Below are 11,272 nucleotides of genomic sequence, written 5' to 3' on the forward strand. Positions count from 1 at the left end.
AAAAAAAAAAAAAAAAAAAAAAAAAAAAAAAAAAAACAAAGGGAAGAATAAGGCGGTTCAAATATGAAAATGATTGTTATTAAAGTTAAGGAATAATGAATTGACATTTATGGTGTAGGAAATTGGAACGCCGTGTCCGTGTTGTGGATATGCAGATCTACCTTCCAAGCAACCTACCCATTAACACTATATTATATTTAATAATGCATATCATTTTTTAAAAAAAAATTTAAAAACCAACAAAGCAATACCAATATTTTTTTCTTTAATTTATGACATATTACATGCTCATATGAAGATAAATAAATAATAAATACTCGAATTCTTTTTTCACATTTTTTTCATTTCATAATCAATTTGCACGAGATTCACATCATCCTACTAGATAGTTATATGTAGTAAATCGTTGTTGTTGCCTTTTTGCTTACATTCCCATATAACACCAATTTCAATTTCTCAAATTCTGCTTTCAAAACTCTCTTTCGAAATCTCTCTGCCCCGTTTTTTAAAACCTTCTTCTTGAACTGGGGTCAGAGGCTCGAGTATACACCGCTTGGCCGTAGGCGACGCGAGAACGAATAGGCTTAACTCACTTGTTGCTGAGAAGTGAGTGTCGCCCTATCGCAAGTCTGCTGCCATCAAAGTGCGATTGTGACAAGTGACCACAAATTAATCTATAAATATGTTTCTTCTCGACACACTTTTCTCCTCCATACATACATACATACATCGTATATAGAAATATTCGTTGGATCTTTTGGAATGAGATGTTACGTCGATAAAAAGTTAATCTAATCTATCATTTAAAATAATTATTCATATTAAGCTCATAGAGAATTAGTAGAGTTCATATAATCACATAACCTAAGTGGACTATCTAATTTAAACCATAAAGTTTTGAAATAATAATTTTAAATTCAATTTGACTTAAGGTTAAAATTTTCTTAACTGGGTTAACTCGATCAACTCGAAAATAAGGTTACAATCTAATCCTACCATATTTTAAAAGAAAAAAAAATTAAGAATATTTAATGTTTATAACCGATGCTAGTGATATCTTGTAAGTTATAAATATTTGATATTTAAACGTTATAAAAAGAAATCTATTCACATTACAAGTCTCCACCTCATGTGTGCTGAGTGATATTCAATGAACAAAATCTATGTGTTGGGTCATAAAATGTATTAGGTGCTATATTTTCTTTTATCAGACTCGAGTGCCTTTTAAGTCACATGCTTAAAAATTTAAGATTTGCGAACATTGTGATGACTGGTTATTGCAAAGGCATGATTTAGAGTTGTAAAATCTATTAGAATTGTAAAATCTAAATTTATAGATTTAGACAAAGTCGAAGAAGAAGCATGATGGATTTGAAAAGTTTTGAAAAAATATTTTAAACTAGTTTGTTTGGCTTGTAACAATCGATACCAACAATAATTAAATACCTGATCTGGACTTTTGAATCACCCAAATCCATCCCGAATCAAGAAAGAAGGGAGTTAAGAATTTGAGATCTTTTGTTTTGATTTTCCTTTAGATCTGATAAAGTTTTTTAGAATTAGATTTTGAATTGTTTTTTCTTCAGGAAGGAATTTTACACAAGTTTCATGAAGGAAGTCGTAGTTGAGTCAAATCAAAGATCGAAGTTCCCACCTAAGTCAAGAACAATAAGTTTTCTAGTTTTGGATCAAGTTTTAGCCATATTATTTCTTCCTATGGTTGATTAAAACTTACGAGAAGAATACATTTGTAAAGAATGATTAAAACTCTACAACTTTGGTGAAAGAACTAAGTTGATTCGAGAATTGTACGAAGAGTCATAAAAAATAGAAAAATAATCATAAAACTGATCGGATTCTGAAAAATTGAATGTAGAAGTTGGTGAGGAGGACACATATTTTTAGATGAACGAAGGAGCACGTCTAAAAAAGAAGTGAACACTGGTCAGATAATGGCGACAAAAATGGTTTAGACCAAGTGTGTGATGTGTGTCGGATCAATAGTGAGTGAACCAATCTGACTCGTTTCGCTCGATTGGGAACCGAAACGTGACCCAATTCAACAACCAAGACTTAAGCCAATTTCTTGACCTAACTCGACTTACAACGATCTAGCCTGTGTGCACCCATGTCGAGACGTCGTAAATCGCAGAAATTCTTACCCAGTTGAGAATTGAATGCGCATCATGGGATTTGGATCGATGAATCAGCTTGCACCACGTGTCACACAGCCAACACGACTCTCCTCCCCTAGATGTGTGGTACTCACGCGTGGAAGTTTCTTACTGCATGTAGTGGCGCATGCAGGGTGGGTTTTTTTTACCCATTTTACCTCTGTTCGACTATTTGTGTCATCCATGTACACTCGACTTTTTCAAGTAATACTTGTAGGGGTCGTATGGACGTGCTAGAATGCGAGCATCTCTTACCTTGGGTGGTTAGATCATGCATGTTTTGGACCTCATAATGGAAGTTTTGGATAAGTAAGCACGGTATGCTTTGAAAAATTATCGAAATGTCCCTAGGATTAGATTGTGAGATGCATTCTGGTTTTTGTGCTAACCGTTGACGTAGGAAGGGAATATGATGTTAGAACTCAAGTAAGACAATTTGGTTGAATAAGTTATGCATGATGTGGATAATAACCAAAATACCCCTAGGTTGAGATTTTCAGATGTATGTTATTTTATGTGCTTACCATTGTGCTCGAATAGAGGATGAGTTATTGTGATATGTGTTTCGGGCAATTGATGAATGTTATCTCCCTATTGAGCTTGTATGTTTTCATGATATCTCTAGGTGATTGATTGTGTGTTCTCCATGTAAAGTATGTGGATGTGCATAGAGCTAGAACTAGGGCTCTAGAGTTAGGTTGACTAGATGATGATCTAAGTCAAGATGCCTCCAATAAACTAAACACCTTAGAATCGTCAATGACAGCTAGAGGGTCCAAACCTTAATGCTTTTGACTAAGAAAGACTCGAAGAGTTAGAGCAAAGTCTGGAGTAAAAAATCCACGTTAAGTCACTAACCTGTTAGGTTATGGAGCCTGCTCCTTATTTATAGCTTGGTCAACGGTTATATTCGGTAAAACTATATTTGGTAAAGCTATATATAGTAAAGCTATATATGGTAAATCTATATCCAGTAAAGCTATATATGGTAAATAACTATATATAGTAGATGGCTGAATCTAGTAAAGCTATATATAGTAGATGTTAAATCTGGTAAAGCTATATATAGAAAACTGAACTATATATATATCCCGTCCGGTAGAGCTTTGAAAATGTACTTTCTATTCTCTGTACTCTCTCTTGTTGTACATACCTGAAGTCATCAATAAAAAAATTCTTTTAGCTAGAGTTCTCCTTGCAATTTTCTCTATCCCATTCTTTGTGTTCATCTAGATCGAGCGTGTGCGTTGTTGTGCAATCCCAACAACTGGTATCAGAGCTAACGACTAGTATCGATCCCAACAACTGGTATCAGAGCCAGACGGAAGTCAGAGCTAAGCGAAATTCACAACGATCTGTGAAGATGAAAAGTTCAAAGATTGGAATTGAGAAGTTCAATGGATCCGATTTTGGTTTCTAGAAGATGCAGATTGAAAATTATCTGTACCAGAAAGATCTTCACGAACCTCTGTTGGGGGTGAAGCCGGATACCATGACCACGGAACAGTGAAAGCTCAAGGATCGACAAGCCTTGGGGCTGATCCGGTTGACGCTATCCAGAAACGTGGCGTTCAACATTATCAAGGAGAAGACAACGTCAGGTCTATTGAAGACGCTGTCGAATATGTATGAAAAACCGTCGGCTATGAACAAGGTGTATTTGATGCGGAGATTGTTATGAGTCCTTGTGAGAACTGCGTTACGAGCAAACAGAAACGAGTTAGCTTCGCAAAGACTGTTAGAGAATTGAAGAAAAGTACCAGAAGCGTCGCTGAAACTCCAGAGGGGGTTACGTCGGTCGGAAGCATCGCTGAAACTCCAGAGGGGGTTGCGTCGGTCGGAAGTGTCGCTGAAACTCCAGAGGGGGTTGCGTCGGCCAGAAGTGTCGCTGAAACTCCAGAGGGGGTTGTATCGGCCGGAAGTGTCGCTGAAACACAAGAGGGGGTTGAGTTGCTGGAAAAATTCACATAGTGATGTTGCAGCGGATACTCAAGAAACTCCTGAGACTCTTGCTGAGAAACCAGAGGTGAAGCAAGTGGGAGTTGAGGTTGAGTTGCTGAAAGATTCACATAGTGATGTTGTAGCGGATACTCAAGAAACTTCTGAGACTCTTGCTGAGAAACCAGAGGTGAAGCAAGTGGGAGTTGAGGTTGAGTTGCTGAAAGATTCACATAGTGATGTTGTAGCGGATACTCAAGAAACTCCTGAGACTCTTGCTGAGAAACCAGAGGTGAAGCAAGTGGGAGTTGAGGTTGAGTTGCTGAAAGATTCACATAGTGATGTTGTAGCGGATACTCAAGAAACTTCTGAGACTCTTGCTGAGAAACCAGAGGTGAAGCAAGTGGTAGTTGAGGTTGAGTTGCTGAAAGATTCACATAGTGATGTTGTAGCGGATACTCAAGAAACTCCTGAGACTCTTGCTGAGAAATTAGAGGCGAAGCAAGTGGGAGTTGAGGTTGAGTTGCTGAAAGATTCATAGAGTGATGTTGTAGCGAATACTCAAGAAACTCTTGAGACTCTTGCTGAGAAACCAGAGGTGAAGCAAGTGGTAGTTGAGGTTGAGTTGCTGAAAGATTCACATAGTGATGTTGTAGCAGATACTCAAGAAACTCCTGAGACTCTTGCTGAGAAACCAGAGGTGAAGCAAGTGAGAGTTGAGGTTGAGTTGCTGAAAGATTCACATAGTGATGTTGTAGTAGATACTCATGAAACTCCTGAGGCTTTTGCTGAGAAACCAGAGGTGAAGCAAGTGGGAGTTGAGGTTGAGTTGCTGAAAGATTCACACAGTGATGTTGTAGCAAATACTCAAGAAACTCCTGAGACTGTTGCTAAGAAACCAAAAGTGAAGCAAGTGGTAGTTGAGGTTGAGTTGCTGAAAGATTCACATAGTGATGTTGTAGCATATACTCAAGAAACTTCTGAGACTCATGCAGTTAGCGAGGAACCCGGTCTATCATTCAAAACACAGAAGGCGATACCATTTTACTCGGAGGTTAGTGGAAGATGGTGATGTGTTTTGAGAAGATAGAGGGCACAAAGAATTCAGCAGACATGTTGACAAAATGTGTTGATGTTGGAAAATTAAGGTTATGCAAAGCCTTAATTGGTATGGTGCAGTGATCGTTTGAGAATGAAATTCTTGGTTGACTGGATCAGTCTCCAAGTGGGAGAATTGTTAGGTTATGGAGCCTGCTTCTTATTTATAGCTCTGGTCAACGATTATATTCGGTAAAGCTATATTTGGTAAAGCTATATATAGTAAAGCTATATATGGTAAAGCTATATCTGGTAAAGCTATATATGATAAATAGTTATATATAGTAGATGACTAAATCTGGTAAAGCTATATATAATAAACTAGCTATATATAGTAGATGTTAAATCTGGTAAAGCTATATATATATAGTAAACTGAACTATATATATATCCCATCCGGTAGAGCTTTGAAAATATACTTTCTATTCTCTGTACTCTCTCTTGTTGTACATACTTGAAGTCATCAATAAAAAAAATCCTTTTAGCTAGAATTCTCCTTGCAATTTTCTCTATCCCATTCTTTGTGTTCATCTAGATCGAGCGTGTGTGTTGTTGTGCAATCCCAACAACTGGTATCAGAGCTAATGACTGGTATCGATCCCAACATAACCACCCTAGGAACCCAGTAAACCTCATGACCAAGGTGATGATTAGAATATATGTTCCGTGCTTTAGATGAGCAATAAAAATCTCCGAAAAAATCATGCATGAGTGAACCAAGTTAAGTTTAAGGCGTTATAGCTAGAGGGATTTACATGTTGACCTACGTCAATACATTTTCAGTAGACCCTACACCTCCTGATCATGAGTCGTAAGAGATCTAGACTTGTGTGCTCCTAGAGAATGGATTAGCTTGAGGAGTTAACCCTAAACATATTGGAAAGATGAGATGAGATTGAAACAGCCTAAACACCTCTAGAACCTAGTAGGCATTCGCGACATCCTAGCATAACTAAGGCATCTTCCAGGATTTTAGCAATATTAACAATGTCATCAGAGTCTCCACTACCCTTTACACTCCAGTATCAATATCGTCGAGGTAGGCATAGGCTGGTTAGAGTAATGCATACCCTAACCTTGGAGAAATAAGTAGGGTTTCCAACATAGCTTTGTGCTATAACTCTTTCCGAGAGGGGAGCATGAGAATACATAAGTTGACTCAGTAGTTAATCAACCCACGAGAGTTGCTCCCCCAATCTTAAGTGACTTTATAGCTCTATGAGAAGGTTTGCTAGTTAACATTTCGTAGATGATGTTCAAATTAACAAACTCCAACTAGCCCAATAGTACTTTATTAGTAGCATCTGAACCCACAATGTCGATCATTCTTTACATACGCAAACCAAGGCACCTAGGTCTAAGAACAAAAAAAGTAGTTATCTTAAAGATGATATTTGTCACCCAATAGACATGAGATGCTAGAAATAGATGAACCACCCCTTTGAATGTGCCCATGAGCAATTAGAAAACCCCCAAAACTACACAACACCCAGATGCTTGGATAGCAGTAAAGACTAGACCTAAACTTTTTAGAACCCTAAAACTCGTGGATACTTACCCCTTCCCTTTTTTCTTTTTAGACATGAGATGCTAGGTTAAGGATTTTTATACCCACCCCTTCCCTTTTTTATTTCAAGTGTTCGCTGGCTACCAATCAGCGAGGGAGTGCTCAAGAGCTACGCGGTCACAATATTTGAATCTTTTGTAATTCGTTTTGTAATTCCAACTCCATTTTAATCTTTGTAATAAATTTGAACAACGTCATCTTATAATTAGATTTCGTTTTGTATTTAATTGTGGTGTTGTTTGTTTTAATTTGATTTATATTTTACCGAATTTTTAATTTTTAATTTATTTTATTTACTTTGGGTCCTTATGACGGTATGAATTTGAAACCTTCAAAATTAGATCATGACACATAATAGTAAGCCAAGTAGCTATTAGAGGATCACAAAATATTATGTTAGTAATAAATTTAAGGGACACTTACTAAAGGCCTAATTAGAGGGTTAGTTGAAAGTTCATCAAGGAGATTGGGATTAAAGCCCATCTAAAAGTTGACTATAGAGACAACCAATAAACACAGCTATATTAAAAACTTTGTTAAGGTGATAAATTTTGTGACTACTATTAGAATGGCTGACCGTAGAAAGTAAACTCGATTCATGTACATTCATGAAAGTTCAAAAGTTTTACTAATCTCGATACTTGTTCTTCGTTGGAAAAAACTTCATAAGAAAATAATCTGATCTACCTTGGAACACCGTTACTTTTTAACTTGTTTTAAGAGACTAAAGAACAAGTAGTCTCTTTTATTCAATAATTGAATGGGTGGAGAATTGTATAATAATTAGTTTAGATAACTTTATTTTCAGTGGTTTCGCTTTCCTACCGTAGTGGTTCAGCCTTTCTTATGGAGGCTCGTGGATCTAACCAACCAACCCTGAACTGATAGTAGTCTTTTTTGCATGGTCATTGCTACAAAAATTAATGGAAAATAGACCTCTATAGATTTCTTCCGGTGCAGGACTAGTTTAGAATGGTTTTGCTTGTTTAAAATTCGATTCATTCAACCTAACCGATGTGGTTGGATTATAAACTTATTTCGAGTAGGTTGGATTTAAATAAATAAAAAATTAACCTAACTTATTTCTTGAGTTCATCTAAAATTAGATTGGGTTAAATTGAAACTAACTGCTTATTGTTATTTTTTAAAAAAAAATACATTTTTGTTTACTATACCATTTATACACATATATTTATTTAATTACATAATTATTTTTTAATTACTTACTCTCCAACCACTCTTTGAAATAATTTTTTAACAATTGGAAGATATTTGTAATGACCCTAACTTTTCTACCTAATCTAAGGTCGATACTGTATACATACCATGAATATTGAATACGGAAATACTTCATTTATACTTTCATAAAACATAACCTTCATCTTAAAACAAAGTCATTGATTTACGTGTTCGAAAAACATATATAAGACAACACGACAATAACTAAATAAAATAAATAAACATTTAAATTAAAAACATTCTATTCTACCCTATGTGTAAGGAAACAAGTGCGACTACCTTATGCATGTGTCATGGCCTGGAGTTGCTGTGTCGTCACCCGTATAGGGATGTCTTGCCTTTACCTAAAATAGAAATAACACGTGACTTGAGTATTTTAAGAAATACTCATTAACTGACCCCACTATTGCGGTTAAATGCAAACACATACAATTTCACAAATGAGACCTATCATAACAGTCTATTTTCCTACGATAGCTATCATACGAGCAACTTGGATGTGTAATTAATTTCCCTACACACGGCCCACACGTGCGAGTATGGACCCACCAGTCAGTTCATACACCTCCTGGACCTCTTTCTAGTCGGGCGAACATTCTCTAGGAGTTGTTGATGCCGGACACCCGTTAAAAGTAGCAACGCGTCTATACTATCTCAAAGGAATAAGGGTATTTTCCGATGCATGAGCACACAATAATACATGAGGTCCCAATATTTTTCTATTTTCATTATCATTTAATACAACCCGCTAGCGTTTCGTACATATCATATCGTTTTTCATATCATTTTTCATATTGTTTATCATATCTTTCATGCTTACGCTGAGGTTGTATTTCATGCTAGTTCATCGTTTTGCATGTCAATCATATCATATCATTTAGATTACTATGTCATATTATAAGTTCTATGCTTTAGGATATAACAAGTTTTGTCATATACATATCATACCATAACATATTGTATCATAAACATATCAATTTATCACATATCTCGTACCATAACATGTATCATACCATATCATTTTCATATCATATCACAACATATAATTATATCATTTCGTAAACACTTTGTAGTCATATCGTTTTTATAAGTTCTTATCATCTTTGTACACCTCATAGTCATATCATTTCATGAACATACCTTAGTATCGTCTTCCAACATATCTTAAATCATATCGTTTCATGAACGTATCCTAGTCATATTGTTTCATGAACGTATCCTAGTCATATTGTTACAAGAACGCATCCTAACTATATTCTTTCATGAATATATCCTAGTCATACTGTTATAGGGACGTATCCTAGTCATACCATTACACGAACGTATCCTAGTCATATCTTTACAGAAACGTATCCTAGTCATATCGTTACATAAACATATCCTAGTCATATTGTTACAGGAACATATCTTAACCATATTGTTCTATCAATCTATGATAATCATATAATTTTCTATATATAACCTAACCATATCGTTATATCAATCATATCTTAGTCATATCCTTACATTACGTTTATCGCATCCCTCTCGTATCTTATCCCACACATATCATTGAACACATCATAATGTAAAAGTTATCATATCATTCACATATAATAACACATACATAACATATCATAGTCATATCGATTCATAAACAATTCACACATATAAAATATATGACACGTGCAGAACCACGGGGGCACGTCTCAACACACAATATCAAATATAACCATGCCAATAATGAGGCCACTTATCTGATTAGTTTAAGCTGGTGTCATCAATTTATCCCTAATGAAGGTTCGATTTTGTCATTTGTATCCAAGTCAACCTATATGAACCCATGACATCAATTTCAAGTTCAATTTTCTAAATTTTACCATGGTCCATGTGCTACATCCACTTTTTCGGATAGAGTTTGGAATAATATATATATATTCTATTTTTATTAAGATCTCATTTTCTATAGGTTTGAAAAGATATGGCTACTCTTTTATCAAATAATTTGATGGAGTTTATTGCCAATTGATATTTCCTCCCTTTTATCTTTTAATTATCTTTTAATTCTGTTCATCAAATCTTCCCATTTCTTCTTTGTATATACTCTGCTTTGTTTGTTTTTATTTAGTTAAGAGATTTTTGGCCAATTTTTAAATAATAGTAAATTATTGCATTTAATTTCTAACTCAAAGCGAAATAATTGCAACGATAAGTAGTAAAGATTTAAGATATAATTGTTTGCGATTTCCTAAAAATAAAACTCGGATAAAAAGAAGGAAAATCTAATTTATCGATAAACTTTCTATCTCTCCGTGTTAAATTTTCGACTCATATAAAATTATTGACATCTAATTTCTAATTCAAAATAAAGATTTAAGATATAATTGATTGTGATTTACGGAAAATAAAATTATGATAAAAAGAAATTAGATTGAAAGTTTCTTTCAATCACAACATCTCTCTTCAAAATCTCTCTCCCATACATCTACTTGAAGTGAAGACCATTTTCTTTTTCCTCCAAGTAAATCTGCCATCTTTTCAGTCACAACATCTCTCCTTTGTTTTTTTTAGTTATTTATTTATTATTATTATACTGTTTTTACAATAATTTTTTTCAAAAATATATATTCAAACTTAGTGGTAAGTGTTAAGGTTTGAAAACAAATAAATAAATATTTTACGAAATAAAAAAAAAACATTTTAACTAATAGTTTAGGTTTAATTTAATAACTATATAAGTCCTATTTAATAATCACTTAGTTTTAAAAATAATAAAAAATGAAAATTGCTTTTGTTTTTTCTCATAATCATAATTTTGATATATTTCTTTTTTAATTTTCAAAACTTAACTTAAAATTAAATAAAAAAAAAAAAGCATTTACCAGCTTAATTTCAAAAAATCAAATACAAACCCGTCTTAATTTTATTTTAAAATTTTAAAAAATACAAATATTAATTTAAAATTGGCTTGATTATTAAAGGGCCATAATAATTAATTTGAACGCGGGAGAGTGGTAAACACGCGGGAGGGCATAGTAGTAATCTCGCTTCAAACACATGGGGCAAACACGTAATTTCAAACAAGATAATTTGAACCAGCGCTACACGAATTTATTAATTATTATTATCTTGAGGAAAAAAATAATAATAAAAATAAAATACTGGTCTATGAAGAAAAGTAATGGAGGGGCCAGTCGGCTTGTGGGGGCGAGCAATGGTAGAGAAATCGAGAAAGCAAATAAATATTTTAATATTACCAAAAAAAAAAAAAAAAAAA

Source organism: Cucurbita moschata, unplaced genomic scaffold, assembly GCF_002738365.1.
Source record: "Cucurbita moschata cultivar Rifu unplaced genomic scaffold, Cmos_1.0 Cmo_Scf00078, whole genome shotgun sequence".
In the NCBI taxonomy this organism is placed as follows: Eukaryota; Viridiplantae; Streptophyta; class Magnoliopsida; order Cucurbitales; family Cucurbitaceae; genus Cucurbita; species Cucurbita moschata.